The sequence below is a fragment of the Urocitellus parryii genome, chromosome 8 (genome assembly GCF_045843805.1).
Source record: "Urocitellus parryii isolate mUroPar1 chromosome 8, mUroPar1.hap1, whole genome shotgun sequence".
Taxonomy (NCBI): Eukaryota; Metazoa; Chordata; class Mammalia; order Rodentia; family Sciuridae; genus Urocitellus; species Urocitellus parryii.
Genome location: NC_135538.1, coordinates 64,331,228 through 64,355,969, shown reverse-complemented (window position 1 = coordinate 64,355,969; position 24,742 = coordinate 64,331,228).

Sequence of the window (24,742 nt, the reverse complement as noted above, 5' to 3'; positions counted from 1 at the left end):
GCCATATCAATGTTTATAGCAGCACAATTCACAATATTTACAATATGTTAAGGGTAAAGCACTTCCGTGTTCTTATACAGATATGTTAGCTAAAATCCCACTAAAGTAATAATTGGATACACATTTCATAAATTCACAATAGAAATAAAAGGAGAAAAGAAGATGACAAATAAAAATGAAGAAAATAAAAAGCTTATGGATGAGTAGTAAATAATTTGAGAAACATGAAAAAAAGTAAAAACAGAAACTTTATTTGCCAACCAAAGTTGATAGGCTTATAGAAAAACTTATAGAATAAATTTATAGAAAAACTTAGAAAATGGAGGGTCAAATATCTCTGTTAGTGGAGATATAAAGTTTCAGAAAGACTGAATGATAGTGTATGTGAAATAGATTGCTTCCTTCTCCACTTATCCTCCACATTCAGTTCCACTGAGCACTGGTAGAAGACAAGTAGAACCAGGAATCTTAGCTAGAGAGGCTTGAGATTTAGTGATAACCTCATAGCTGAAGGTAGGGATAAAGTATGGTATCTGAAATAAGAAAAGCAACAGAATTCTACATTATGACTGGAGATGCCTTAGTTATGAGAAAACTGTTAATCCAGATGCTATTTACCACCCTCACACTTCAAAAGCAAGAGATTGGAAAATCCCCTTTACAAAGGAAAGGAAAAGCTTAACTAATCCCCTTTCACTCATGTTCCCAAATGAAACTGCACAGTTTAGTCACCCTTACTGTTTTACAGTCCAACCTACATTTGAAGACAGAGCTTCCAGTCAGCTCTTCTTGCCTCACTCTGAAAAGTGAGCACAAAATCCCAAATCCAAAACCAACAGATTGCTGAGGAAGCAGGAAGGAAAAAAGGAAGAGAACAACACACAGTGTAAAAAGAAACTTGCAGGAAACAGAAATTCTAGATAGAAATGTTCTTAAAAATCAATCATTACCTTCATAGACCTAAGAGACTGTAATTGATAATAGGAAGTAATAGAAAATTTTATCTGAGACACCAAGATATGTTGAATATTAGCTATCAACGCTAGTTAAGTAGAAATTGAATGTTTTCAAAGTAATGTAGTGGAAAACTAGTTGGACAACTCTAAAAACCACACAAAGACCATTAATGGGTTGTCAGGGAATTTGGAGAAAAAATTTAGAAGGAGAATTTCTTTAAAATGAGTTGCCAGGATGCTGTGAGAAAAGGAGGAGAGAGGCTCTTCACAGAAGCACTAGAGCGCTTGTTGTGCACTGTTGAATTGGGAGGACCCAGCACAGTGGTGTCTGCTTCCCAGGAACTTTGTAGGGCAAGAGCAAGCTGGCAAGCTGCTTTGGTGGAGGGAAGAATGAGAGCTCCAGTTGCATGCTGGGGCCTGAAGAGAGTGTGACTGATCGAACAGAATACATTAGTGTAAGCCATGAGAGCCATACCACAGGTTTGGCCTCTAAAGAATCCACTAAACTGCTCTTAAGTGAAGAAAATCAATATTAAAGCCCTTCCAAAGTGAAGTCATCTTGGGACAGAACCAGTAATAAAACAATTGCCCAATTACACAGAGAACACAGGCAAGGTGTTGGTGGAAAAAATGTTGGTATGATTGCATGCTGTTCTTCCTTTCCATATGACTATCTGAAGGATGATTAAAGTTTTGTGGAACTTCATGAGAAATGATGAGAAAACCAAATTCTTACCTAGTGTTTATTACATTGTGGGTGCTTTCTATGAATTGCATATTAACTCATTTAATCTTTACAACCCTATGAAATAGATAATATTATCACCTCCGTTCTACAGAGAAGGAATCTTAGTCCCAGAAAGTAGTAGTAAGTATCACCAGATCACACTACTGGAGTGTGACATAGCCAGGTTTAAATACCTTACTTTGGCTTCAGAGACCGTGCTTATAACCAATGTATTTTATGGTTAGCTCTCTCATTCTACCTGAATAAATTATTCCATGGCATTTCCTTGATTAGAACACACATTATTTCAATGTGTTTTCAACCTCATTTTAAATTGTGTTTTAAGGAAGTAAATCCCTACTGTATTTGGTTGCTTTATATTCATTACCTTTCTTCAGAAGCAGAAGCAAAAGGAATCTACACTACTCAAGAATTATAACGATCATTGAATTAGCCTCTGACATACAGAAACACCAGCTTCCTTATATTAAATTAAGTCAATAAGTAGATTTTTACTTTGATCAAAAAGTTCTCGTTTAAGAAAACAGTTAGGTCAGGAGCACCATAATTTAGAGTTGTTTGATGAGGGCTAAGTTTTAAATATATTGAGTACGCTAAATCTGGATTAAGAAGTACATAGAAGGATATCAATCTTCTAATTAAGATCACTATTTTGAATATGTTTGAGTTTTTTTTTTGTTTTTGTTTGTTTGTTTATGTGATGTTGGGGATTGAACTCAGGACCTTGAGTATGTTAAGCAAGAGCTCTATCACTGAACTACACCTCAGCCTTGAGTTTATTTTTGATTCAAGTAATTTCCAATATAGTCCCAGTATATATACATATAAAAATCACAGCTTAGGTCATTCAAGTCAGAACTGCACACCTTAGAAAAAATAAAATATTTTTCACTCCAGTTATCTCTATATATTTGTTTGTTTTGTTTTGCAGTAGAGATTGAACCTAGGGTCTTATGCACTCCAATTATCTCTATAAGGCAATATTGTTAGCATCACAACTGAGATTTTTTTCAGGTTTCTGATGATATATCACAAGTTTGGTTCATATACTACATCAACATTTACTGGTCACTCCCAATTAATTTCCACCATTCATTAATTTGTTCAACAAATATACCTTCTACTGCCACTATTTCATAGGTATGTGTGTGCTGGCACTGTAAATCCAAATTTGAATCAGATATATCTGGTCTCTACCCTCAATGGAGCTTATAGTCTAATGGATTTCTCAGAACTACCTAAAAACAGCTTTTTCCTATATAATCTATAAACAGGGAAAGTAAGTAATCAGGCATGTAGGAATGTTACATAAAATATAGTAAGAAATATCTGCATGTAAACCTGAGAGGCTTTCCTATAAAGCATAGGATTGTGTGCACAGGTTTACATAAGCCTACATTTATGATGCAAAGTTTAAGCTCTGAGATGTTCATTTCTCTTTGTCCTCAGAGTCTGTATTTTAATTTATACCCCCACCATTTTGTAAAAAACAGTAACCTTTGTCACATTCATAAGTTTAAAAAAAAAAACTTACATCCCATAATCATATTTTTAGTGAGATGTTTATATCCATTTTCAGTTACCCTCTATCAGGTACTTCCTTCCCCTAAGGCAGAAAATGAAGCAAAAGATAGACAACACAGAAGCAGCATGCTCTCAGAGCATCACTATCTAGAAAGTGCCTGGCTGGGAAACAGTCACTTCCTTCAGCTTCCTAGCACTGAGTTAAGCTACAGCCTGAGAGATTTCTGGTACTGAAAAAAAAATCAACCAAATTTCTTGGTCCTGATAACATATTAGTCGGGCCTAAAATATATCTTTGGAATTCTTTCAAAAACAAATACCATAATGATAAAATAACAAAAGGAAAATAAATAACTAGAATCCTTGCATCAAGAACAAAATGAATTTCTGTTTAAGAAAATAAAATTGCACTGGTTCTTTGCCTGTCAAGGTCTCGGCAACATATCAAATCATCAGTATCAAAACTAAATGCAGCAACTAAGTTAAATAAGACTCTGTATTTTACCCCTGAGGGGTACTAAGCAGTTAGCAGCCTCCAGAGGAGCCTGGCTTGCCAAAGAGCTAGACAAGATGCCAAGAGCACTGGAATTATATCAACTCTGCTTTCTGGACTCTGGGCACTTCCCAAATCCAAGTCCCTCACCAAACATTTTGTGGAAATCTTCCTTTGTTCAGTCCCTGAGTTTTACAATTTAAGGCTTTTTTCTGATTTCATTTACTATTTTTCCACTCATTTTACCTTGTATTGTTTCAGATCCCCTTCATTTCTTTTTATTTTCTCTCTTGTTTCAGGATCTCCTGAACCAAAGTATTTTTCTCCATGTGGAACCTGCTGGGAGTGAAATCAACAAAGATCGCTCATCCATACTTAATTTTCTTCACAGCAGGTGCTGTGGTGCAGTGGTGATTCTGGACAGAAACATGATAGGGCTCTTGTTGCAGCTGCCATGCGACTCACTAGAAGATCAATAAATGATTAGAACACCTAACACAGTGAATGAATCCAGCGGCACTGAAACCATGATATAGGAAACACTTAAAAATTCATACACGCACTTGCTCTTTGCCTGTCAAGATCTCAAATTTAACACATGCAGTTCCTAACTAGTTTCAGAATATTTTGAGTTTTACAGTTGATTTTTTTGTTCCTTATTTTATTACATACATTTTAAAAGACATTAAAAAAAAAACTTAAAATTTTTGGCATTCAGCTTAATCGGCTAAAAAGTAAAGAAATTCAGTAAGAGTTGATTTGCTCAGTGTTTATCTATACAATTTTCTGGATCATTAATATTTACCTTTTCTGTCATGAAAACCTTAAAATATTTAATCATTTCAACCTCAACAAGAGCTTTCAAAATTCTTATGTGCAATTTCATTTTCTTAAACTCTGAATTTTAAACAGAAATTCGTTTTATTCTTGATGCAAGAATTCCAGTTATTTATTTGTTTTTGCTCTAAATCTGTCTTCCGTGGAACTGTGGATTTTATGCTTTTCCATCATTCCATGGCTGACAGAAAATCCCACAACTTAACAGAATGAATGTTGTTCAAATTCACATGGCCATTCTTGGGCTCTCAACAGCCATCAGCCAACCTTCTACTTTTTCCTATTCATTTCCTTAAATACTCCATAAAAAATCTAAACTTTTAACCATGCCCACACATTTCCATTCTTGCCTCCTTCTCATTTCCTATTATATGGAGAAAACTGAATCACAAATCTTTCATGTTCTTGTCTATTCCTAACTTAACATTTCAATATCAGCTTCCCTTCCACAAGAAATAAATGAGCTTTCTCCCTTCAATCTCTGCTTCTTGTCTTCTTCTTCCAGTACCTCAGGATTCCCATCAACCCTTTCCCTGGCTTTTGCTTCTTAAATTTGTGGGTTTTGTTTGCTTGTTTGTTTTGTGTTTTCTTAGCCTACAACATATCTAAGTCTACTTCATCTTGAAAACAAACCAAAACTGCCACTGATGCTGTAAAGCATTTCTAATTCTATTGCTTGTTGTTCATGTCAATTCTTACTAATGAGGCTTATTTTATGAATATTTTATAATTTTGAATTTTGACCTCAATTCATCTAAAACTGTGGAAATAATGAGAAGGTCAGAGATAAATATGGATGTTACTAGATAAAACCTTTATTGGTTACACCAGATACCATGGCTACACTATTTTGTTTTTTTGAGAGAGAGAGAGAGACCTTTTAATATTTATTTTTTTAGTTTTCGACGGACACAACATCTTTGTTTGTATGTGGTGCTGAGGATCGAACCCGGGCTGCATACATGCCAGGTGAGAGTGCTACCGCTTGAGCCACATCCCCAACCCAACTACAGTAATTTTTAAGTTTGAATTATATAAAGCTCAATACCAGTTCCACATAAAGTTAGAGGTACATTTAGAATTTTTTATATCTTTATTTATTTATTTTTTATGTGGTGTTGAGGATCAAACCCACTGGCTCACACGTGTAAGGCAGGTGCTCTACCACTGAGCCACAGCCCCAGCCCTAGAATTTTTTAAGAAATCCATTATTTTTGTCCATCCTAAAATCTAACCAAGAACAAAGAAGTAACCTTGTCATGTATCTTTGCAAGTGGGAAGACTTTTTGTTCTTTTTTTTTTTTTTTGTCTTTTCACTGAGAAAACACCACTTTGAAGGAACTAATTGTATAAACACAGGCACCAGATATTATTGTGCCATGGAAACACAAGTCTACTAGTATCAGAAAACACCTTCAAGCACCCATCAATGTGGTATTGGCTTATGAGCCAGATTTTTAATTATTCTTTATGTCCAGATGATGGAGATGCCCTAGTGGAATTTAAAAGGTTATTGTATTACATACAGCACATTTTGAAATGAGTGATACAGTCCTCCACATTGTTGAAAGCTGAAATCCCCAAGTTTCTCTATCAGTAAAGATTGGAATCCCCGTTTGTCAAGGTAATGTCGGAAATAATCACTGTGATTAGAGTGTTCCAAGATACCAAGTTCTATATACACACAGAACAAGAGGTTTATATTTTGACTTATTTTTCTGGCAAACAGAAAAAAAATCCACTTTTCTTCACCATTTATATTTTAAATAATATGATTTTAAAAACTATGTTACACAGTTAACTATGAAAATTATATTTAGCACAATTTTCATTTCAAAAAAAGTTGAAAAAATTAAACCTTAAAATGTAACCAAATTGCCTAAGGTCACAGAATAATTAAGGGCTAAATCTACTATGGGGATCTCTGAATGCAGCTGCCTCCAGCTGCTACCATACTGCCTTCCACTGCTGCCCTCCCACATGACCCATCTCCAAAAGCCACTGCCTCAATCCTCAGAAACCACCACCACTGCCATTGCCATTTTGAGATGCAGAAGACTACATCTTAGAACACCAGCCAGGGCCTAGAAGTCCAATATCAAGGCACCTACATATTTGGTGACATCTGAGGTCTTCCTGCTATGTGTGCTAATAGCCACCATCTTGCTGCAGAGGTGGGAGAGAGCCAGGCTTTCCCCAGCTCTGTGGGTCCTGAAGTGCATGGGGATATAGGGGGCTTTGTACAGCAGTCTGGAAGGTTGGAAGATTATATAACAATATAATCTCTTGGTTCACCCAGCAAGCTTGTCCAGGACCCACTGGGTTCCAGGGGCACACTCAGACTGGCATTCATTTGGCCCTGGCACCAGCCCAGTCTATGGTACCAGTCTGGTCCCTGACTCCCTCCCCAGTCCAGCATACACTGATTTCCTGGTCCCAATAAGTCCCACCAGCTCTGACATCACTCCATCACCCAATAGGACCCTCTGGCTTCCCAATCCCCAGTCTCCCAAACCCTCCCTAGCCACCAACCCAGTCCAGTGTTCACAGCTATGTGGCCAACATGCAGATCTCAGCACCTGGTCCTGATCTACCCAATATAGAACATCTCTCTATGACTCCTGCACAGGTCCTGGCATTCAGCCTCAGGACCACCAAGGAGTGAAGTGCCTGATAGCTTAATAGGAGCTATATGGTTTGAGGCTGTATATTGTTTGCACTGGGTGTTGTTCCCCTTAAAGGTAAGGTACTGGAAACCTTCAGGTATAGTATAAGTCTTCAGGATAGAAACTGTACTGCCTCAGATTCACACTGCTCGATGGTAAGACACACAAACAACATGAAAAAACAAGGGAAGAAAGCACCAAAACAAACCAAGATTCTCCAATAATAGAATCCATTGACTACACAGTAGAAGAAGTTCAGAATGTACAGAGTTAAACTCATTCATGACATAAAGAATGGTGAAAGGAGTGAAATTGGAGATAAATCTCAAGACATAAAAGATCATTTCAATAAAGAGCTAGAGATTATGAAAAGATATCAAGCAGAACTCCTCAAAATGAAGGAATCAAAAAACCAAATTAAAAATTCAGTGGAAAGTATCACCAACAGACTAGACCACTTAAAAGACCCTCAGGCAATGAAGACAAAATATATAATCTTGAAAATGAGTTGACCACAGAGAGAAGATATTAAGAAATCATGAACAGAATTATGGGATAAAATGAAAAGACCAAGACCAAATTTAATATTTATTGGGAGAGATGAAGGCACAAACCAAAGCATGCACACACTTTTCAATGAATTAATATCAGAAAATTTCCCAAATCTGAAGAATGAAATGGAAAATTAAATACAAGAGACTTACAGGAAACAAAATGTTCAAAATTAGACAGATCCACACCAAATCACATTATAATGAAAATGCCTAGCAAACAGAATAAGGACAGAATTTTAAAGGCTGCAAGAGGAAAATATCAGATTACAAATAGGGAGAAACCAATTCAAATATCAGCTGATTTCTCAATCCAGACCCTCAAAACTCAGAGGTCCTATAGAAAATATACACCAAGCTTTGAAAGAAAATGGAGGCCAACCAATAATTTTATAAACAGAAAAACTGAGCTTTAGACTTGAAGGTAAAATAAAAACCTTCCATGATAAACAAAAGTTGAAAGAATTCACAACTAGAAAGCCTGCACAACAGAATATTCTCAGCAAAATATTCCATGATAAGGAAATGAAAAACAACAATAAAAAACAGCAAAAGAAGAGACTAAACTAGGGAAAAGTCAATCAAAGGAGAAACTAACTCAATTTTAAAACCAGAAATAAACCAAAATGAGCAGGAATACAAATCATGTCTCAATAATAACCCTAAATGTTAATGACCTAAATTCATCAATCAAAAGATATAGACTGGCAGATTGGATTTAAAACAAGAACCAACAATATGCTGTCTCAAGAGACTCACCTCCTGGTAAAGGATATCTACAAACTGAAGATGAAAGGTTGGGGAAAAGAAAAAAAAAAAAAACATACCACTCACATGGACCATGTAAGCAAGCAGGGGTTTTCATCCCTGCTTCAGATAAAGTTCACATAAAGTGAACTTCAAACCAAAGTTAGTCAGAAGGGACAAAGAAGGACATTTCATACTGCTTAAGGGAATTATACATCAACAAGTATAACAAGCATAAATATTTATGCCCCAAACAACAGAGCATCTATATACATCAAACAAACCTATCTCAATATCAAGAATCAAATAGGCCACAACATAATAATAATAGGTGGCTTTAACACACTTCTCTCACTAGTGGATAGATCTTCCAACCAAAGAAACTATAGAACTAAATAATAAAATTAACAATTTGTACTTACAGGACATATATAAAATATTTTATCCATCAATGAGCAAATACACTTTCTCCTCAGCAGGACATAGATCCTCATTAGAATAGACCGTATGTTATATCATAAAGAAATTCTTAGCAAATACTAAAAAAAAATAGAGATAATACCCTGCATCATATCAGGTCATTATGGAATGAAATTAGAAATCAATGATAAAATAAAAAAAAATAGAAGCTAATTCCAACACCTGTAGACTAAATAATACAGTATTGAATGATGAATAGATAGCAGAAAAAATCAGGGAGGAAATTAAAAAATACTTAGAGGTAAATGAGAACACCAATAAAACATATCAAAATCTCTGGGAAACTATTCATTACAAGAGTAGACAGTCAATAAATAAATGACCCAACATTACATCTAAAAGCCCTAGAAAAAGAAGAACAAATCAACAACAAATGCAGTAAAAAACAGGAAATAATTAAAATCATATCCAAAATCAATAAAATTGAAACAAAAAAATCAAAAAATTGACAAAACAAAAGGTTAGTACTTTGAAAAAATAAATAAAATTGATAAGCCCTTAAGCCATGCAATGAAGATAAAGATAAAATTCAGATCACTAAACTTCACAATGAAAAACAAAATATCACAAATGGATCCTACTGAAATACAGCAAGAAACTTTTTGAAAATTTATACTCCAATAAAATAGAAAATCACTAAGACATCAACAAATTTCTAGAGACATATGACATACCCAACCTAAATCAGAACATATACAATTTAAACTGATAAATCTCAAGCAATGAATTAGAAGACACCATCAAAAGCCTATCAACCAAGAAAAGCCCAGGAACAGAGGGATTCTCAGCCAAGTTCTACAAGACCTTCAAAAAAGAACTAACAACAATACTCCCCAAATTACTGCATGAAATAGAAAAGGAAGGAACCCTTATAAACTCTTTCTATGAGGCTAATATTACTCTGATTCCAAAACCAGACAAAGATACAACAAGGAAAGTGAACTTCAGACCAATATTCCTGATAAATATAGATGCAAAAATTCTCAGTAAAATTCTGGCAAATCTCATACAAAAACATATTAAAAGATAGTGCACAGCAATCAAGTGGGGTTCATCCCAGGGATGCAAGTTTGTTTCAACATATGGAAATCAATAAATCACACTAAAAGACTTAAAGACAAGAACCATATGATCATCTCAATAAATGCAGAAAAAGCAATTGACAAAATACAGCACTCCTTTATGTTCAAAACACTAGAAAAAGTAGGGATAGTAGGAACATACCTTAACATTGTAAAAGCTATCTATCCTAAACCCAAGGCCAACACCATTCTGAATGGAGAAAAACTGAAAACATTCCCTCTAAAAACTGGAACAAGACAGGAATATCCTATTTAACCACTCTAGTCAGCATAGCCCTTGAAACACTTACCACACCAATTAGACAGACTAAAGAAATTAAATGAATACAGATAGAAAAAGAAGAACTCAAACTATTGTTATTTGCTGATGACATGATTCTATGTTTAGAATATTCAAAAAATTCCACCAGAAAACTTCTAGAACTAAAAAATGAATTCACCAAAATAGCAGGATATAAAATCAATACCCCAAAATCAAACATGTTCCTATACATAAGTGATAAATCCATTGCAAAAGAAGAAAGGAAAACTACCCCATTCACAATAGCCTCAATAAATAAATAAATACATAAAATACTTGTGAATCAAGCTAACAAAAGAGGTAAAAGACCTCTACAATGAAAACTACTAAAGATAATTTGAAAAAAAACTTTAGAAAATGGAAAGATTTCCCATCCTCTTGGATAAGCAGAATTAATATTGTCAAAATAGCCATACTTCCAAAAGCTTTATACAGATTTAATATGATTCCAACTAAAATCCCATGACATTCTTCATAGAAATAGAAAAAAGAATCATGAAATTTATTCAGAAAAATATGAAACCCATAATAGCCAAAGCAATACTTAGCAAGAAGAGCAGGAGGCATACAATACCAGAACTTAAAATACACTATAGAGCTAGAGTAACACAAACGACATGGTATTGGCACCAAAATACACACAAACTGATGGTACAGAATAGAAGACACAGAGACAAACCCACATAAATACAATTATCTCATACTAGGCAAAGGTGCTGAAAACATTCATTGGAGAAAAGATAGCATCTTTCAACAAATAGGGCTAGGAAAACTGGAAGTCCACATGTGACAAAATGAAATTAAACCCTTATCTCTCACCCTGCTCAAAACTCAACTAAAAATGGATAAAAGACTTAGGCACTAGAACAGAGACCCTGCACCTAATGCAAGAAAAAGTGGGCCCCAATCTTCACCATGTTGTCTTAGGAGCTGACTTCCTTAACAAGACTCCCAAAGAACAAGAAGTAAAATAACAGATTTATAAATTGGAATAGACACTTCACGGAAGAAGAAAAATAATCAATCAACAAATATATGAAAAAAGATGTCCAACATCTCTAGCAATTAGAGAAATGCAAATCAAAACTACTCTTAAGTCTGCCACGTGACCAGCTCGAGCTTCATAAAAGAAGGTTCGATGCATACAAAATTGCTATTGAGTTTTAAAATTAAAGAGACAGACTCTCATTTACCTTTATTTCCCAGCTCCGAGATGGTTTCTCCTAGCTCCCGCCTCCAGCCACCTAATGGGATGGCGAGGTTTACAAAAGAAGCTAGGGAGAGAGAGAGATGAGAGAGAGAGAGAGAGAGAGAGAGAGAGAGAGAGAGAGAGAGAGAGAGAGAGAGAGAGAGAACACGCCAGGGAGTGAGCTTTTATGGGGGAACAAAAAATTCAAGGGAAAATCCCATCCAATGAAGGTTAAGAGGGGCAGCATCCCAAGGTCAGGGCCAGCGATTGGGTCTTCAGGTCAGTGGCCAGGCACGCCTCTGCACAGACAAGCCCTCGAACCTGGGACAGGATGGGGAAGGCTCTGACACTGCTGTGTCTAAGCACCTCTCACCCAGCCAGGGAAGGAACTCAAATCACATTCAAGGATGGCCTCTCACACTTTAAGATTTCATCTCCAGTTAGAATGGCAATTATCAAAAATATAAGCAACAATAAATGTTGTTGAGGATGTGAGAAAAAATGTACACTAATACATTGCTGGTGGGACTACAAATTGGTGTAACCAATCTGGAAAGCAGTATGGAGATTCCTCATAAAATTTGGAATGAAACCATCGTTTGACCCAGCTATCCCACTCCTCAGTTTATACCCAAAGGACTTAAAATAAGCATGTGACATTGATGCAGCCACCTCAATGTTTATTGCAGCTCAATTCACAATAGCCAAACAATGAAACCAACGTAGATGCCCTTCAACAGATGAATGGATAAATAAAATGTGGTATATATTCACACAATGGAATATTCCTCAGCTTTAAAGAAGAATGAAATTATAGCATTTTATAGTAAGTGGATGGAGCTGGACAATATTATGCTAAGCAAAATAAGCCTAACCCAAAAAAACAAAGCCTGAAACTTTTCTCTGATATACAGGTGTTTATTCACAATAAGTGAGAGAGCTAGGGAAAAATAGAGGTACTTTGGGATCAGGCATAGGGGAGTGAAGTGAGGGGTTGGAGGGTGGGTGTAGGACAGATAGTAGAATGAATCCTTATGTACACATGACCTGTGTGATTCTACATCATGTACAACCAGAAGAATAAGAATTTATACTCCATATATGTATGATATATGATATCATGTATAACTAATTATAAAAATTTAAAAATTAGAAGTAGTATATAAACCTAGCACCCACTTTAAAAAAAAAATCTCATAAAAAGCCACAGGACTGTATCTACCGAGAACTTCTAATGATGTAATTATTGTGTAGACAGTATAAAGAAGCTTTATATCTTTAGAATAAAAATAGATGACATATGAAAAGAATCCAAGTCATATAATCAAAGAAAATGACTTTATAGGAAGGACAAGCAATTTTTAAAAAATAAAATAAAATAAAATAGAACTTATAACAACAAAATGCAACTCTCCTGATTTCCATTTCTATAATTACCAACAAAAATCAGATCAATCTCACACTAAGAACAACTATTTAAACTGGAAAAATACATACTTTAACCTTCTTGGTATTATTTGAAGATGAAAGAGAGATAAATGAATTTGAAAAAGAATATCAGTTGGGGCGGGGATTAAAAGGACAGAAGAGCTCTGCATTTGGAACCACTTTTCCTTGATACAAGGTGCTCATGCCACATGAGGCTGCTGAGAGAATTAGGAACTTAGAATTTTAAACAGATTCATGGGATCAAGGAAACAAAAAGTGGAGTTAAATGGTATTTACTGCATGCCCAGGATATGGTTCACAGTAAACATCCTGGACTTTTGTTTGGAACCACAAGAATACCCACTAGGAAAGAATTGTATGAAAAAATGAACTTTTAGAAGAATTAAAGTCAAGACTTGATTGAGTTAAGGTAGTCTGTAATTTCTAGCTACCTACCAAAAGAAAATATGAATCTTCTCTAGTGGAAGATAACATTATCATACCTAACTATCTCCACTACTATGTATGAAACATGCAGTCTATATTTAAAAAGTAAAGAAGATAACAAGGAGAGAACACAGCATGTGCACAACCAAAAAAAAAAAAAGATAATAGAAACAGGCAACAGGAGATAAGTAAGAGTTATAAGAAACAACTTTTAATATCTTTTTTTATGGTATTGAGAATTGGTCCCAGGGGGCTCTACCACTAAGCCAAATCCCCAGTCCTTTGTTGTTGTTGTTGTAGTTGTTGTTGTCTATTTTGGGAGGATTTTTGTTTGTTTATTTGTTTTTAAGTTTGAGGCTGGGTCTTGCTAAGTTTCTGAGGCTTGCCTTGAACTTGTGATCCTCATGCCTCAGCTTCCAGAGTCACTGGGATTACAGGTGTGCACCACCAACCCCAGCAAATCTTAATATGGATAGATTAAAAGAAAATATCAAAAATGAAGTTTAGAGAATAAAAGGAAGAAACAATAAAGAAAATTAGGAAAGACATAGTGCATACAGAGAATAGTTCTAACAAATACATAATTGGAGTCCAGGAAGAAGAGGAAACGAAAATGGGGTAGAAAAATAGTTGAAGAGAGTATAACTATGGAGTTTCCAAAACCAGAAGAAGAAATTAAGCCACAGATTCAGATAGCATTAGGAATCCCAGAAAAGATAAATAAAAAGAAAAATATGCCTTCTCACATAAATTTGAAATGAATGAAAAACAAAGATAATTTAAATATAAAAATCATCTACAAGGAAGGAAAAAGGACGACTTTGATAGGGAACACAGTAAAGGTCACCAGTGACTTTTCCATTAGAACAATGAAGCTGAAATACATCTTCAAGGATCTTCTGTTAGAGACCCATTGACATTGCTGGTAGATTCCACTTAGAAATATCAAAGTAATAATGGTCACCTATAGGTAAGAAGAAAGTCACAGAGATTGGGAAAAGGGATGAAAGGGCTTCTGGAGGCTTAAAAAAACAAACAAACTCTGTTTATTGTCCTAGGTGATGTTCCTTTGTAATAATTCATGAAGATTTACCCCTGTGGTTTGTTCATTTTGTGTGGATGAGTTAAACACAAAATTAATGAACTGCATTATGAATATGGTATAATGAATTCCACTATTATGTATAATTACAATGCACCAATGGGGGAAAAAAAGAAAATTAATGAACTGGATACACATATGAACAACCTACCCAGAAAGTATCAGAGAAAATAAAGAGACAGACACAATGGCAGAAAGGTTCAGATACACAGAGGACAGAAAGTCAAACAGCAACTACAAACAGAAAGAATTGAGAGGATAAAGAAGACTCAGTGTTCGAAGAGGGAATGGCTGAGAAAAGATTGATGAGAAACCAGAAACCTCTCTCAAATGCTGGAAGAAAATAACTGTCAACCCAGAATTCTATGCCATGCCAATTTACCCTTCAAAGTAAGAATGAAATAAAGACATTTGCATTCGTTCATTCATACATTTCATTGTTGTTGCTTCAACATTGGCTACTGAGCACTTACACTGTCTAGACATAGGGAATAGTATTCTTGAAAGCAAATAAAATCTCCACTCACACAGTTCCAGAGGTCAGAGTCTGAAATGAAGCTCATAGGCCTAAAATAAGAGTGTTGGCAAGGCTGGCTTCATCTCGAGTCTCCAGAGGGAATCTGTTCTTGACCTCTCCAGCTTTTAGAGGTGATTGGCATTCATTGCCTATGGCTACATCACTCCTCTCCATTTGCTTCAGTCAACACATTGCTTTCTCTCTGACTCCTTCTGCATCTTTTTTATAAGGATGCTTATGGCTTCACTGACACTCAGATAATCAAGAATAACCTCCCTATTGTGGATAATCTTAACATAATCATATCTGCGAAATCACATTTGTCATAGTTGGAAACACATGCTCTAAGTAGTAGGGTATGGATTGTGTTTGGAGGGCCATTAGTTAGCCTACCTCAGTATGTAGGCCTTTATGTTGCATTTGAGGGTGAAATTATTAGATTATAAGATATTCATTATGTTTGGCATTAGTTGATAATGTCAAACTGTGTTTCTAAATTGTACATACTTATGCTTCTACCGACAGTGTTAAGATACTCATCAACACTTGGAGCTGTCAGTCTTAGTTTTAGTTATTCTGGTGGATTTGACTGCTAAAAAGACTGCAATCATTATATTACCAATAGCCCTTTGCAGAAAGGACTACAAATAAATCTATTTTGTAATGAAGAAAATATAACCAGGAAAGGAAACATAAATAAAAATGAAATTCAGAGGAAAAAAAAACGTCAAAGCCTTGCTAAGTTTGTGACCAATCTGGGGAGTAAATATAGCAAAATGAATTTTAGAAATCAAGTAAGTGGGAAATTTACGAAGATTCTTACATTGTTTAAGCAGAGAGTTGATAAAAGCTTTAAGAGAAAAGAATAGGGAGAAACTTACTTTGCCAGGGGTAAAGAAGAGGGAAAGGATATTTTAGAAAGGTATACCATCCAGTGCAAACAAGCAGAGCCCCTAAGGAATCTGGCACATTTCGAGAAGGAAAACAGTGCATACTGCTGAATCCCAGCCTTCATGAAGGGTGCTGAGGAAGATTAGGCCGCAGCTGGAGCAGTAATTTGGGGGAAATATTGTAAATGACCATTTCAGAAAATTTTTAGGAGTCTGAAATTCATTTTATTTTTTACCAATGAATATCCATTAACATGTTAAAACACAGAAAACATTTTAAATGTTTTTAAAAGCAGAATTGTTAAGACTTGAATTATGTTTTAATACAATTAAGTTTCTTAATATAAATATCTTATACAAATGAATCAGCAAAACAGGTAACCACTGTAATATGTACATGTGTCAGTACCAAAACTAATGATGTTGTGCCTAAGCCCAGGTAACTTACAAAGCAGTTTGTGGGTGGTTGTTGAGAGAAAAGAAAGGATATCAGATATTATAGGCAAAGAATCTTTGGGAATCAAGTAGTGCTGGTGATTGATTCCTCCTATACTACCAATCCCCTTCCCAAAACACACACAAACTGTTCCTTTTGCTTGTGCGTTGTTGAACAAATATTATCAGGGGAAATTAAAACATTTTGGCTTTAGAAAATGATTTCATGTTTACTGTTAAGAGCATTTCTTGTTTATTTAAGATGTCAACATATCAAATTTCTGAAACCAACCCCATAAGTAATTAGCAATACTTTAAGGATTTCTAAACATGTGCTTTCATTTTGTGTTGTTTTTCCTACCAAATTATCCACAAGAAAGCAATTAAAGATATAAGTAAAATGTGTCAGGCCTCTGTATGTTTTTTATGGCTTTTCGTGGTATAGTTATAGACTTGGATCTCAATATTGCCTCTAATTTTAAAATCACAGACTCAAGTAGAACCTCTGAATCTTTTTTTTCTTCCATGTCCCTATCTGTTCTAGAATGTATCATTTGCTAGAAAGAGCAGTGTCTCATTTTGCTAGGAACACAGATGTGCCTCTCTCTGTCTGTCATCTACAAAGTTAAAAAAAAAAAAAAGAAAAAGAAAAACTCCAGTAAGCGATTATTTTGTGAATGGATTTTATAGAATGCCAACTCATGCTGTAAAACTAAGCCATCCTTCTGTTATCAACAAATATCACCCCAAATGCCTCCTCACCTGCCAGAATAAATATGCTAACAAAAATAAGATTTGGGGAAAAACAATGTATTTAAGCCAGTTCTGAAATTGTGTTCAATTATAGCAAAATTACAAATTGTTATAAGGAAAATCAATTAGATTTTAATATATTGTTGTATGTAACAATCTAGAACATCATACTGTTATAGTATTTCAAAGAAGCACTCTTGTTATGAAAGTTTTCTCTACCTCAGGAAAAGCAATTGGAATTTTCTACCAACTTATGAAACATTATGCATACCTTGATTTGTTAGGTATGTCATTATTGACCTATTTGCTGTCTGATTAATTATTTATAAAAGAATACTTAAAGATGGAAAATAAGCTTTCTTGCTTATTGAAGTAAATTGCCAAGTTAAAAAAAATCTATTATCTGTGAGATCTAGTCTACACTCTAAATTATCTACCAATCAGAAAGATCAAATGTTCTCAAAGCATTATTACTTATTAAATGAACAGTCTCTATTCAACTATTCCATCACCACTACCTCCAAGAAAATCAACACAAAAATGTCCTTCCTTCCTTGTACACAGCATATCTGGAAGAAATTTCCCTTCTGATAGTCAAGTTTAGTCTATCTGAACTTGTTCTCTGACTGATGGGGGAAAAAAAATTACCAAAATCTTGGTGGCTTAAAACAACAGATATTTATTCTCTCCTTGTCTCTTCCAGCTTCAGGTGGCTCCAGGTCTTCCTTGACTTGAGGCCACATCACATCACCTTCTCATCTTCTGTGTGTCTCAGCTATGTGTGTCTATCTCAAAACTGCCTCTGCCTCCCTAAAGGTACTCTGTTTAGGGCCCACCCAGATAATCCAGGATAAACATTTTTTTTCCAAAGAGTCTAAAATTTACCACATTTGTAATCACAACAGGAAATATTCACAGGTTCCAGGATTTTGACATGGATATCTTTGAGGGGGTACTTTTCAGCCTACCAAACCATCTGTCTGTGTTTTGTTCCATATCTTTCTGCCACACCTGAAATTTTCTCCTTCTCATTCGCTCCCCTCTTCCTGACTCCTTCTCCCTTTCCCTTGAATCTTTAATTATTCTTCCTTCAATGGTTTTGTCCCTTCATCATTAAATCATATGGTTTTAGTTTTCAAGGGATGCCCTAGTAAAGTACCATAGACCAGGTACTTAACAGCATAAATTTATTTTCTTATGATGTTAGAAGCTAGAGTTCAAGACTGGGGCATTTGGTTGACTGAGTGTTCTCTGAGGCCTCTCTCCTTGACTTCTAGATGACCAGCTTCTCCCTGTATCTTCATGTGGTTTTCCCTCTGTAGGTGACAGTGTTGTAATCTCTCTCTCTACCTCTCTCTCTCTACCTCTCTCTCTCTTTAAAGAGAGAGAGAGAGAGAGAGAGAGAGAGAGAGAGAGAATTTTTAATATTTATTTTGTAGTTATCGGCAGGCACAACATCTTTGTTTGTATGTGGTGCTGAGGATCGAAACCGGGCCCCACGCATGCCAGGCGGGCGCGCTACCACTTGAGCCACATCCCCAGCCCAATCTCTTCTTTTTAAAAGGATGCCAGGCATATTGGTTTAGGGCCCACTCTAGTGACCTCATTTTACCTTGATTACCTTTGTAAAGACCCTATTTTCAAATACACTCACATTCTGAAGTACTGTGGATTAGCTCAATACACAAATTCAAAGGATAGCATTCAGCCCATAATTCTTCATACCATTATTTCCCATTCTAAAAAGAAAAGAAAAAAAAAACTTCCATCCATCTTCAACTATCAGCCATAAAAAAACTTCCATCCATCTTCAACTATCATCCATATCACACATTTACTTCTCATCAACTATCCTACATTCCTTCACATTTCTCAGCTCCCTTGCTATAGAGTGGAGTCTTGGAACTAATTTTTTGGGGAATTATACTGTATTTCTAAAGCATGAATGGGGGCTTATATTATGAAGACTTGAATACAGGAAAAGAACATAATTTTGTTTTACAATCATAGTCTCATACTACTGGAAACAAATGGATCATGCTCTTCAGACACACGAAAAACAGTTTATATGATATTCTCAGTGGTATTTTATTCTCATGGCCTCAACTTAAATCAATGGAGACTATAAGAAAGAGCTTTACATGTCAATTATTAAATTTACTATAGGAAAATTATTTAGTACACCTCCCAAAATCTTTGCTTCCCCTGAGGACTTCTTTTAATCTTTTGGTGAATGATAATCTGTTACTTAATATATTTAGATGGTTGGTTTTTGCTTTTATTTATTTGCTCTATCTATAGCTATATTTGCTATGCAAGTTTTACAACTATAATATAACCCAATGAAGACAACAACTGCGGCTTAGTTATTTATACAAGTCTTATGCCTAGCACAGGTGCTCAATAAGCATTTAGTAAATAAATGAATGAGCCAACTTTGTAGTCCAAATATTTTCATTGCTATTTTTTCTCAAATTTTAATTTCCTTTTTTAATATTTCTCTGCACCTGCTTATTTTCTACTTGTGCTTCAAAGAATAATTAGCTCTTTATCAATGATTTTTTGATGCATTTTCTCTAAATTATAAATACACACACCAAAAAAATTTCCAATAAACATCTAGTTGAATGAATAACTTCAGTTGATGTATAAAGTTCTGAAACTTCTTTAATGATGTAACACCAGGCACAGCCCTAGCAAGAGACCTTCTGCCTTTATCTTAAAACAAATCATCAGTCATTACAGAATAAGTTCAAACCATAGTTTTCCAACTATAAAAAAAAAACCCTCTGGTGTCTTCAAATTATTTTAGTAGGTATTTTAGTCAGCCAGAATACCCAAGAAGAACAACATAGGTGAGGAAACCTCTATTTGGGGCTCACAGCTTCAGAGGTTTCAGTTGATATATAGCTAACTCCTTTGCTCTAGGTCCAAGGAGAGGCAGGACACCATGGCGGAAGCACCCAGCTGAGGAAAGCTGCTCACCTCATGACAGTAAGGAAATGGTGTGGGTAACAGGAAGAACAACACTTTCAGACAATGCCTCAGTGACCTACCTTCTCCAGCCTCATCCCATCTGCCCTCACTTACCACCCAATCAATTCATTCAAAGTAGCTCCAACTTTGAAAGGACTGATTAGGTTACAGCTTTCACAATTCAATTACTTCATTTCAAATATTTTTGCATTAACAGGAGCTTTGAGGGATTAGGGTTGTTGCTCAGTGGCTTACCTAGCATGTGTGAGGCACTAGGTTCTATCCTCAGCACCACATAAAAATCAATAAACAAGGGCTGGGATTGTAGCTCAGTGGTAGAGCACTTGCCTAGCACACGTGAGGCACTGAATTCACCACATTAAAAAATAAACAAACAAAATAAATGTATTGTGTCCATTTACAACTAAAAAAATTTTTCTAAATTAAAACAAAAGAGGTGCTTTGGGGAGCATCTCACTTCTAAACTATAATAAAAGATCTATGAGGTCAAAACTATTTTCAAAATCATGCTAGGACATTCTTTGGCTTTTGCTCTCTAAGTTTCTCACAAGTATAAAGTTTTCCAGAGGTTACATGATATATGATGATATATGATATCATAAGTTAAATGAAGCAACTTCCAGTCTTTTTATAAACCAACAATTAAAAATATTTGCAAAAATATACAACAATACCACTCTTCTTATTTATTTTTTTTATTCTGGAATAAACTTTTATTCTAATTTTTCAAAAAAATCATGTCAGTAAACATTTACCATTATCAATTTCAACAACTATTTAAGCTTTTTCAGTCTTAATTTTAACATGATAAATATAACTTATGTAAATAAAAGCTTTTTGTGAGGTCCTCACAATGTTTATGATTGCAAGTTTCCTGAGACCAAAAAATGAGAGCCACAGGGTTAAAAGAAGGGACTTCTTCCTCTATGTTATACAAAAACAAAAACTAACACTTCCCTGTTCAATGCTTCACTGGGTCACTAGTGTCACTGTTATCACCTTGAAACACACACACACACACACACACACACACACACACACACACACGCGCGCGCGCAAAAAAAAAAAAAAAAAAAAAAAAAAACTCAATAGAATGAGAATCTGAGTGATGACTGCCCAGATACACAATCTGTGGATTTATGGACATAGTCCTAAGGTATGTTTTCTTTTTCTTTTTTCTTCTTCTTCTTTTTTTTCTTCTTTTATGTTTGAGATATGAGGGTTCCCTAATAAGCATCTGTGTCAGTATATTCAAAAATGAAATGATTAGATTATAAGAGCTGTGACTGATAATAATAATCAGTGGATTGATTCATATGGTGGATTAATAATTTGAATGGGTTACTGGGTGGTAACAGTAGGCAGGTAGGTCATGGCTGGTAGAAGTAGGTCACTGGGGTCATGCTCTGGTGATTATAGCTTGTCCTCCTGCCATGTTCCTTCTGTCTCTCTCTCTCCCTTCCTATTTCTTTTTCTGCTTTGCTTCCTGGCTATGAACTGAAAAGTTGTTTTCTACTACTCATGTCACCATGATGTTCTGTCTCACCTCAGTTCCAGAGAAATGGAGTTGGCTGATCATGAACTAAATCTCTGAAACCATGACTCCAAAATACACTTTTCCTCCTCTAAGTTGTTCTTGTCAGGCACTATGGTCATAGCAATGAAAATTTGACTAGCCCAATGTTCATCCTACTTCTATCTCAAATCCAAACCAGAGTTTGGATTCCTAGCTTTTGAGAAAAGAGGATCTCTCCATCTGACATTCCTGGAATTGTTGCCCACCCAAAGATATTCCTAACATACTTCATCAATGACCCCTGCATTTCTGATGCCAATGCCAGAGATCTCTCAACATGAAGCCATTTCTCAGAGGCACAACATTATTCTGAAATAGCAAATATATCTGATAACAAATGCCAACTCTGATGTATTGTTAGTGGCTGGTTAGAACATTGTTTGAGAAGGATTCTGAAGCTGTTTCCTGGTTTAGCAAGACAAATGCCATAATTGATTGTGGAACTACCAAAAAGAGTGTTAACTTTCATGTCGTGTATTTGCTGACCCTGTGAAACCAATTGGAACTGCTATGGTCAAAAAGACGCAGAGTAAGTCAATAAATGTCTAGTCCATAAACAAATTACATAGAAATACAACTACTATGTGTATAAGAACAGGTATCAGCAGTAGTATCTCTCTCATAAACATATTTGAGCTGCCTAAAATACAAGCATACATTTTATAATTCTAAGAAACAAATACATAAGAATGTAAGAATTGCTTTGAAAGTTTGCAGTAGCAAACCCTATGCATGTATATTTCTATAGACACTGTTACCTTTCATATGAACTAGTATAAAGGCCAACTACCCCTAATGTTGTCACTTTTAGGAACTTGACTAGATCTTTCTTTCAGAAACAATCTTCTTAGAATGAAATATAGGTGAACTGCAAACTTGCTTAAGATTGACTTGGTGCAATAAAGTTTCTTTCTAACCATTTCTGGTTTAGAAAATACTCAGCCATCCTAGAAACTAGCAATATTTATTTTTGCCTCATTTGTTTTGCCTTCAGTTTTAGATGAGGTAAATTTTTTCGTCTTTCACTTATGGGTACTAAGCAAGGCCCATTCCAGTGTTGCTGAAGAGAATGCGTATTTGGCTACACTGTTTCTGTGTACTGTATTTTGCTCCCCATTTTATGTCTAAAGGCTATTGTTTTTGTTCTAAAATCTTAATAATGGCTCATTTCCAGTATGTCAGTTTCAAAGAACTAAGGTTTGCTACTAGTGTCAGCCATTTACTCTCCCGCTGATTGGGATTTTTTTTCTTTTTTTTTAGAAGAGATTTTCTCCTCCCTGCCCCCTGAAATACAAGTTTTAGAGAATCCTGTAAGAGGGGTGGGTGCATGTCTTAATGCTGGGAAGCAGCAACTTTGGGGTTGGATTTACTTGAATGGATTAAAAATTGCATTGTTACAGAGCTAGAAAAATTTACGTATAAAAAAGATAATAGCCTTACACTGAGTACAAATAATACTTACAAGCATGTGAAGATGTGATCATTTGTGATGTTACTTGTAAAAAAAAAAGTATATATACATATCTTTTGAAGTGTTGAAAGGAAAATAGTACTTTATATTCTTTATCATATCACTTTTTGTAAGTGTTGAATATATTCCTGTTTATTTTTCTATGTTCTGTTTTATAGCCTTAAGAAGTGTTTCAAACATATCTGAATGTACAAAATAAGAGTAAATGCCCTACATGGTGTGATGCTGCATTATATATAAAACTGTGTGCATATATTAAAAAAAAAGAATGAAATATAGGTAGGTGAATTTCAGAAATGCCAACTGTGGCTTTTGATAACTTCCAGAAGTTGTCACTGCTGCTGCTATAGTGCAACATCTGCTTCAAGTTCTCAATTTCTTTACAAACATCATCTTGCCATTGTAATTAATAACTAATGCATAGAAGGAAAGAAGAGAGAGGAGAGAAGGTGGAGAGGAGGGAATACAGAAAGAAGAGCAAGAGATAAAAATGGAGGACACATTTTTTCCTAGAGACTTGTGGAGTCTCCATTTTTCTTTGCTTGGCAGGAAGCATAGATACTATCTACTTTTAGAATGTGTTCCTATGATTGTTAACTCTACAATGACACATACTGCAACAGAAGCGATACAAGATGGCAATATATTCCTTTAGATCACATTTTGTTGATAAATTAGAAGAATTTTCAGTTCCTGAGAAAGGGACCCAAACACTGACAAGAACACTAACTTGTTCCTTTGTGAATTTTCCTTTTTGTCATTTTGCCTGAGAGTTATACCATGGAGAGTATACACAAGAAAGCAAGTGATGCCTGGAGCTAATAAATCTGGCTCTAAATACAACATTGTGAAGGATTTTTTTTTTAAAGAAAGAACTAATATAGAATTTGTTCCCTTGGAAACAAACGAATACTTAGTGCAGGGGGTAGGGGGGAGAATATTTTTGTAGCACAAATTTCACAAAGATGTAGCTCTAAAATGAAATTTTGACAATTTAATCACAAATAGCTTTAGTCAGAAATAAGTAAAGGCAGAAATATAATGAAACAATTTTGTAGTTTAAAAAGTATTTACATGCATTTTACTCTGTAAGTCAGACTATAAAGATTATATACAGAAGTATAAAATGATACAAACCTAAGGGATGCTGTTGTTGTTTTACTAATGAAGGCTGAACATCATAGTGAGCAGAACCCTGCTCCTCACCCCACAGGGAAACCTAAAAATATGAAAGTGACTTTTAACCCTGGTTTTAAAGTAAAACAAGAAAAATGGATGAAAGCAACAAATGTTCTAAAACAAATTATTAAAAGGATGGCTCTGTAAGGTTTGGATATTTTTTAAAAATGGTGCTTATTAGTAACAAGCATAAAAACTTACATCTTGCATGATTGAAAATTTGAATTCTTTAAACAAGATGGCATTGTCATTTTTCCCTTGAAATAAAAGTTTGATATTAAATATAATCATACTCAAAGGTGTATATTTTCTCTCTTCTGTATTACCTCTAAATTAGACTACTAGATGTCCTGTACCTCTAATTATTTTAAAA